The 8,741-nt window shown below is 37.6% G+C and overlaps 1 pseudogene across 1 annotated transcript; it reads left to right on the forward strand.

Annotated features, from left to right (window-relative positions):
• Positions 1-5,878: 5,878 nt before the first annotated feature.
• Positions 5,879-6,376, forward strand: LOC115893681 (annotated as a pseudogene). The gene has a single exon (XR_004053745.1). The product of XR_004053745.1 is annotated as a peptidyl-prolyl cis-trans isomerase A pseudogene (transcript).
• Positions 6,377-8,741: the final 2,365 nt, after the last annotated feature.

Here is an 8,741-nt window from a genome sequence, read left to right on the forward strand (position 1 = left end):
TCTCAATACATTTCATTGGTTGGAGATGAGAAATATTCATTCATTATCCTTACAATCACAGACTTCATGGATTCTGTTTTTCTTTGCATCCTTGCTTTCAATCAAATATTTTTTTCTGTATTTTATCAAATGCCACTAATGACAACCAATTCAAGCTGGCAACATACTGTCTCCAAATCTCTTTGCACAAATCGCAAGTTCACTTGGTATATTTTATGCTTTACCCAATGTTTCACCACTACAAAACATGTCCATGTTTACAGGTTCCTAGAATAGTTTTTCACCACCTGTATCTTGGTCACCACATATTTCAGGTTTTTATTATATGAACATCCAATTTCTAGATTTCAATTTATATATTCATGTTATGGGTTGAATTGTTGTCCCCCCACTGAAAAAAAAATGTGTTGAAGGCTAAACATGAAGACCTCAGAATATGACCTCATTTGGAAATAGGGTGATTGCAGATATAATGAGTTAAGATGATGTCATACCAGAGCAAGGTGGCTCCCTAACCCAATAAGACTAATGTTCTCATAACAAAATGGCCACATGAGAACACAGACACACAGAGAGAATGCCATATAGCAACAAAGGCAGAGATTGGGAATTATGCAGCTGCAAACCAAGGAACACCAAAGATTGCTGACAAACCAGCAGAAGCTAAGAAGAGGCAAGGACGGATTCCACCAGGTTTCAGGTGAAGACTGGTCCTCTAACACCTTGGTTTCAGATCTCTTGTCTCTAGAACTGTGAGAATAAAATTCTGATGTTTTAAACCATCCAGTTTGTGGTACTTTGTTACAGCAGCCCTAGAAAACAAATACAATTAGTGAACAAGCGTTGCAGTAAAGCTGAATTTATTAAAAAAAAAGAAACTCAATGGCTTAAAAAATAAATGTTATCTTATTCTCACAGATCTGTGTGTTGGCTGTGACTCTGCTGGGCTCTACTGGACTTGGGCTGGGCTCAGCTTCAGACTTGAGGTCATGTTCAGACGTTCTCCAAGTACCTTTTCATTCTGGGTTCCAGGCTGAATTAGCAGCCTCACCTGGGACAAGGTGTTTTTATGACAGAGAGCAAAGCACAAGAGCTCAAGACAAATCACACAAACATATTTAAAGCCTCTGCTCAGATGTAGCATCGGATACATCCCCATATACTCTACAGGCAAAACAAAGACACACAGACTTGTGGCAAAGCTCTAAGAAGAGAAGCATTGTCCTTTAGGCAAGTGTGGGAAGGTGAGAAAGGTATAAATAACAACTAATATAATATATTGTGTTTATTCTATTTATATTTACTGTGATTACTTATATGTGTTGCTATTTATATCATCTAATTTTGTGTCTTATGTTTATCATCGTTTTGTGAGTTTTTTTTTATTTTCTTTTTTTTATTATTTTTTATTTCCATAGGTTTTTGGGGAACATGTGGTATTTGGTTACACAAGTAAGTTCTTTAATGGTGATTTGTGAGATTTTGGTCTACCCATCATCTGAGGAGTATGCACTGAACCCAATTTGGAGTCTCTTATCCCTCACTCCCTCTCACCCTTTCCCCTGAGTCCCACAGCCCATTGTTTAATTCTTATGCCTTTTCATCCTCATAGCTTAGCTCCCACTTATGAATGAGAACATACGATGTTTGGTTTTCCATTCCTCAGTTACTTCACTTAGAATAATAGTCTCCAGTTCCATCCAGGTTGCTGTGAATGGGCATTTGGCTGGTTCCAGATTTTTGCAATTGCCAATGATGCCGCTATAAACATGCATGTGCAAGTATCTTTGTATAATGACTTCCTTTTCTCTGGGTAGATACCCAGTAGTGGGATTGCTGGATCAAATAGTAGTTCTACCTTTACTTCTTTAAGGAACCTCCACACTCTTTTCCATAGTAGTTGTACTAGTTTACATTCCCAGCAGCAGTGTGTAAGTCTTCCCTTCTCACTGCATCCACATCAACATTTTTTTTTATTTTTGATGATAGCCATTCTTGCAGAAGTAAGGTAGTATTGCATTATGGTTTTGATTTCCGTTTCTGGATATTAGTCCTTTGTCAGATGTATAGATTGTGGGGCTTTTCACCCACTCTGTGAATTGTCTGTTTACTCTGCTGACTGTTCCTTTTGCAATGCAGAAGCTCTTTAGTTTTATACTCCTTTCCTATCTATCTGAGACTGATATGATTTCTATGCCCCTCCCCCTTTCCCTCTCTTCTAATTTGAATGCTATAGACAGTATGTCAATTTATTTAATGGTTATTCTTAATGTTATTTAATATACTTGACTATAAATATTACAAAAATATCTAAAGGAATTCAGTATATACAGCCCCCTCCTTAAATAACATGACCCTTGTCATGCTTTACCCAATAAAAGGCAACTTCTGGAGAAGTGGGGACGATGGCATACAGGAGACAGGGCTAACATGCAGCTCCCACATGGACAAACAAAACAGTGTGTGGAGACTCACACCCTGATCTTTTGCTCCAAGAACCACAGAAGAAATGTACTAGAAAAACCAAAAGAATTCACAGACTCTTTGAAAGGAGCAACATGCTGCTGTAAGTTGCATGAAACAGGTGGAAAACTGTGAGTTCCCAAAGTGTAAGGCAGGGGATCTACCTCTGAACCCACATCCCCACTGGGGATTCTTAAAATTCAAATCACAGGAGAAGGACTTCATCTTACCTAGAGATAAAATGGATTTAGGGAGTCATGAAAAATATAAAAATAGAAATAGCAGCAGGAAGTGCCTTGCATGCACTCCTAGTCCCCAGTTTGAGCCCAGGGAAGCCATCCCTGACTATATCTTACAGGGACCCTTGGGGAAGGCAGCCAGTGGAATTGTAGGGGAAGGGCTCACAGAGTGAAAGAAGTTTCCAACTGAAATTGCTAGTGGATTCAACTGGGCACAGATTTTCTTGAGCAGAGTCTGAGGAATGAGTGGGAGTGGCTGTGGATACGAGTGAGTGCAGGAGTGCAGGAGCTGCTGCAGACAGAGTAGGCAGACTAGAAAGGGTGAGGTCTGAAAGCCAGGTTGTTTCTTAGCAGGGTAGCTCATGGCCTGGGGTAAGGTTTCAGCATGGCACCATGGAGTGAGACTAGACTTTCCAACTATGTGGGAGCTGGCTGAGGCCACTTGCTACCACTATCCCCCACTTGCCTGGACACAGCAAAGGCAGCCATAATCCCCTCTAGAACATAACCCCATTGACCTGAGAATCACCCCTCAACCCCCACAGTGGCCATGGCAGGCCCCACCCAAGGAGAGTCTGAGCCCAGACCCACCTAATCCTGCCCACACCTGATGGTATTTCCCTACCCACCCTGGTAGCCAAACACAAAACAGAAACTCCTGGGAGTCCATCACCTGAGAAACCAAAATACTTACCCTGGACATATTAGGGCAAGCTTAGAGCCCCCACCACTACAGCAGCTAGCGTTCTCTTGAAACTGCCACCTCCTGGCTGGAGGCCAACCAGCTCAGGCCATTACAGCAACTCATTACAGAATAAACCTGATCCCAGGAAGAAGATAATACCTAATTCCACAGCCTATAACATCCTGAAATATTCTACCCAAATGAGAAGGAACTAGAAAAGTACTTCTGGTAATATGACAAAATAGGATTCTATAACACCCCCAAAAGATTCCCAACAATAAATCCAAACCAAGAAGAAATCTCTGAATTGCCAAATAAAGAATTCAGAAGGTTGATTATTAAGCTACTCAAGGAGATATCAAAGAAAGGTGAAAACCAACTTTAAAAATTATATTAAAAAATACAGAATATGGATGAAAAATTATCCAGAGAAATAGATATCAAAAAGAAAAAATAATCACAACTTCTGGAAATGAAAGACACACTTAGAGAAATACAAAATGCCTGGAAAGTTTCAACAATAGACTAGAACAAGTAGAAGAAAGAACTTCAGAGCTCAAAGACAAGGCTTTTGAATTAACCCAATCAGACAGAGACAAGGAAAAAAAAAGAACAACACCTCCAAAATATTTTGGATTATCTTAAACGATCAAACCTAAGAATAGTTGGTATTCCTGGAGAAGAAAATAAATCTAGAAGTTTGGAAAACTCATTTGAGGGAATAATTGAGGAAAACTTCCCTGGCCCTGCTAGCAACCTAGACATCCAAATACAAAAAGCTCAAAGAACACCTGGGAAATTCATTGCAGAAAGATCATCACCTAGGCATATATTCATCAGGCTATCTAAAGTCAAGATGGAAAAAAGGATCTTACGAGCTGTGAGACAAAAGCATCAGATGGACTATAGAGGAAAACCTATCAGATTAACAGAAGACTTCTCAGCAGAAACCTTACAAAGCCAGAAGGAATTGAGGTCCCATATTTAGCCTCCTGAGACAAAATAATCGTCAGTCAAGAATTTTGTATCCAGCAAAACTAAGCTTCATGAATGAAAGTGAGATAAAGTCTTTTTCAGACAAACAAATGCTGAGAGAATTTGCCACTACTAAGCCAGCACTACAAGAAATCCCAAAAGGAGTTCTAAATCTTGAAGAAAAGGAACCTCAAAATACACCAAAATAGAACCTCTTTAAAGCATAAATTTCACAGGATCCAAAAAGCAATAACACAACAGAAAAAAAAAAGGTTTTAAGGCAACAATTAACATGATGAATAGAACAGTACATATCATCTCAATACTAACATTGAATGTAAATGGCCTAAATGTTCCACTTAAAAGATACGAAAGAGCAGAATGGATAAAAACCCACCAATCAAGTACCTGCTGTCTTCAAGAGAATCACCCAACACATAAGGAGTCACATAACCTAAAGGTAAAGGGGTAAAAAACGATATTCCACACAAATGAAAACCAAAAGTGAGCAAGAGTGGCTACTTTCGTATCAAACAAAATAGGCTTTAAAGTAACAACAGTATAAAAAGACAAAGAGGGACATTATATAATGATTTAAAAAAATAGTCCAACAGGAAAATATCACAAACCTAAATACATATGCACTTAACACTGGAGCTCCCAATTTTATAAAACAATTACTACTAAACCTAAGAAATGAGACAGACAGCAATACAATAATAGTGGGGGACTTCGATACTCCACTGACAGCAGTAGACTGGCCATCAACACAGAAAATCAACAAATAATGGACTTAAACTATATACTAGAACAAAAGGACTTCATAGATATTTATAGAACATTCAACCCAACAACTAAGAATACACATTCTTTTCTTCAGCACATAAACATTCTCCAAGACAGACCAAATGACAGGTCACAAAACAAGTCTCAATAAATTTAAGAAAATCAAAATTATATCAACTATCCTCTTAGATCACAGTGGAATAAAACTGGAAAGTAACTCCAAAAGGAACCCTCAAAACCATCCAAACACATGGAAATTAAATAATCTGCTCTTGAATAATCTTTGGGCCAACAATGAAATCAAAATATAAATTTAAAAATTATTTGAGCTGAATGGTAATAGTGACATAACATAAAAAAGCCTCTGAGATACAGCAAAAGCAGTGTTAAGAGAACAATTCATAGTATTAAATGCCTACATCAAAAAGTCTGAAAGAGCACAAGCAGACAATCTAAGGCCACGGCTCAAAGAACTAGAGAAACAAGAACAAACAAAATCCCAACCCAGAAGAAAAGAAATAACCAAGATCAGAGCAAAACTAAATGAAATTGAAACAAAAAAATACAAAAGATAAATGAAACAAAAAGCTGATTCTTTGAAAAGATAAATAAAATTGATAGAACATTAGTAAGATTAACCAAGAAGAGAGAAGATCCAAATTAGCTCAATTAGAAATGAAACAGAGGCTTTGCAGACGCTGCCGCTGAGGAAATTCTTGTACTACTAGCCATGGTCAACTCTACCGTGTTCTTCGACATTGCCGTCGACGGCGAGCCCTTGGGCCGCGTCTCCTTCGAGCTGTTTGCAGACAAGGTTCCAAAGACAGCAGAAAATTTTCGTGCTCTGAGCACTGGAGAGAAAGGATTTGGTTATAAGGGTTCCTGCTTTCACAGAATTATTCCAGGGTTTATGTGTCAGGGTGGTGACTTCACACGCCATAATGGCACTGGTGGCAAGTCCATCTATGGGGAGAAATTTGAAGATGATAACTTCATCCTAAAGCATACAGGTCCTGCCATCTTGTCCATGGCAAATGCTGGACCCAACACAAATGGTTCCCAGTTTTTCATCTGCACTGCCAAGACTGAGTGGTTGGATGGCAAGCATGTGGTCTTTCGCAAAGTGAAAGAAGGCATGAATATTGTGGAGGCCATGGAGCACTTTGGGTCCAGGAATGGCAAGACCAGCAAGAAGGTCACCATTGCTGACTGTGGACAACTCGAATAAGTTTGACTTGTGTTTTATCTTAACCACCAGACCATTCCTTCTGTAGCTCAGGAGAGCACCCCTCCACCCCATTTGCTCACAGTATCCTAGAATCTTTGTGCTCTCACTGCAGTTCCCTTTGGGTTCCATGTTTTCCTTGTTCTCTCCCATGCCTAGCTGGATTGCAGAGTTTAGTTTATGATTATGAAATAAAAACTAAATAACAAAAAAAAAAAGAAATGAAACAGAGATATTAAAACCAATATCAAAGAAATGCAAAAGATCATTCAAGGCTACTATGAACACCTTATGCATACAAACATTAAAACCAATATCAAAGAAATGCAAAAGATCATTCAAGGCTACTATGAACACCTTATGCATACAAACCAGAAAATTTAGAAGAGATGGTTAAATTCCTGGAAATGTAAACCCTCCTAGATTACATCATGAGGAAATAGAAACTTAACAGACCAATAACAGCGAGATTAAAAACGTAATTGTTAAAATTGCCTACAAAAAAAAAGTCCAGGCCCAAATGAATTCACAGATAAATTCTACCAGACATTCAAAGAAAAATCAGTACCAACCTTACTGAAACTATTCCCAAAAAAATAGAGCAAGATGGCTCTTCCCTAAAGATCATTCTATGAAGCCAGTATCACCCTAATTGCAAAACCAGGAAAAAACAAAACAAAAAAAGAAACCTACAGACTGATATCCCTGATGAACATAGATGCAAAAATCCTCAACAAAATATTAGCTAATTGAATCCAACAGCATGTCAAAAAGATAATACACCATGATCAACTGGGTTTGATAATAGGAATGTAGAGATGGTTTGACAGATGCAAGTCAACAAATGTAATATATCACATAAGCAGAACTAAAAACAAAAATCATATGATCATCTCAATAGATCTAAAAACAAAAATCATATGATCATCTCAATAGATCTAGAAAAAGCATTTGACAAAATCCAGCATGACTTTATGATTAAAACCCTCAGCAAAATTGGCAGAAGGGACTTACCTCAAAGTAATAAAAGCTATCTATTCCAAACCCACAGTCAACATTCTACTGAACAGGGAAAAATTGAAAGCATTTCCCCCGAGAAGTGGAACAAGACAAGGATGCCCACTCTCACCACTTCTATTCAACATAGTACTGGAAGTCCTAGCCAGAGCAATCAGATAAGAGAAAGAAATAAAGGGCATCCAAATTGGTAAAGAGGAAGTCACACTGTCACTGTTCACAGATTATATGATCATATACCTAGAATATCCCAAAGACTCATTGAGAAAGCTCATAGATCTTATAAATGGCTTCAGTAAAGCTTCAGAATACAAAATGAATGTACACAAATCATTAGCACTGCTATATACCAACAATTACCAAGGTGAAAAACAAATCAAGAATTCAATCCCTTTTACAACAGCTGCAAAAAAAAAAAAAAAAAAAAAAAATGCCTACAAATATACCTAACCAAGGAGGTGAAAGATAGATCTCTACAAGCAAAACTACAAAACACTGCTGAAAGAAATTATCAATGACACAAACAATGGAAACACATTCCCTGCTCATGGATGGATAGAATCAATGCTGTGAAACTGACCATACATCCAAAAGCAATTTACAGATTCAATGCAATTAGCATCAAAGTACCATCATTATTCTTCACAGAACTAGGAAAAAACATTCTTAAAATTCATATGGAACCAAAAAAGACGCTGCATAGCCAAAACAATACTAAGCAAAAAGAACAAATATGGAAGTATCACTTTAATTGACTTCAAACTATACTACAAGGCTACAGTTACTAAAATAGCATGGTACTGGTATAAAAATAGGTACATAGACCAGTGAAACAAAATAGAGAACCCAGAAATAAAGTCAAGTACTTAACAGACAACTGATCTCTGGCAAAGCAAACAAAAATATGAAGTGAGCAAAGGACACCTTATTTAACAAATAGTGCTGGGATAATTGGTAAGCCACATGCAGAGGAATGAAACTGGATCCTTGTCACTCACCTTATACAAAAATCAACCCAAGATGGATCAAAGACTTAAATCTAAGACCTGAAACCGTAAAAATTCTAAAAGATAACATTGGTAAAACTCTTCTAGACATTGACTTATGCAAAGAGTTCATGATCAAGAATCCAAAAACAAATGCAACAAAAACAAAAATAAATAGATGGGACCTAATTAAACTAAAAAGCTTCACTGCAGCAAAAGAAATAACCAGCAGAGTCAATAGACAACCCACAGAATAGGAGAAAATATTCACAAACTATGCATCCAACAAAAGACTGATATCCAGAATCTACAAATGCCTCAAACAAATAAGCAAGAAAGAAACAAATAACCACATCAAAAACTGG

Source organism: Rhinopithecus roxellana, chromosome 15 (assembly GCF_007565055.1).
Source record: "Rhinopithecus roxellana isolate Shanxi Qingling chromosome 15, ASM756505v1, whole genome shotgun sequence".
Classification (NCBI taxonomy): domain Eukaryota; kingdom Metazoa; phylum Chordata; class Mammalia; order Primates; family Cercopithecidae; genus Rhinopithecus; species Rhinopithecus roxellana.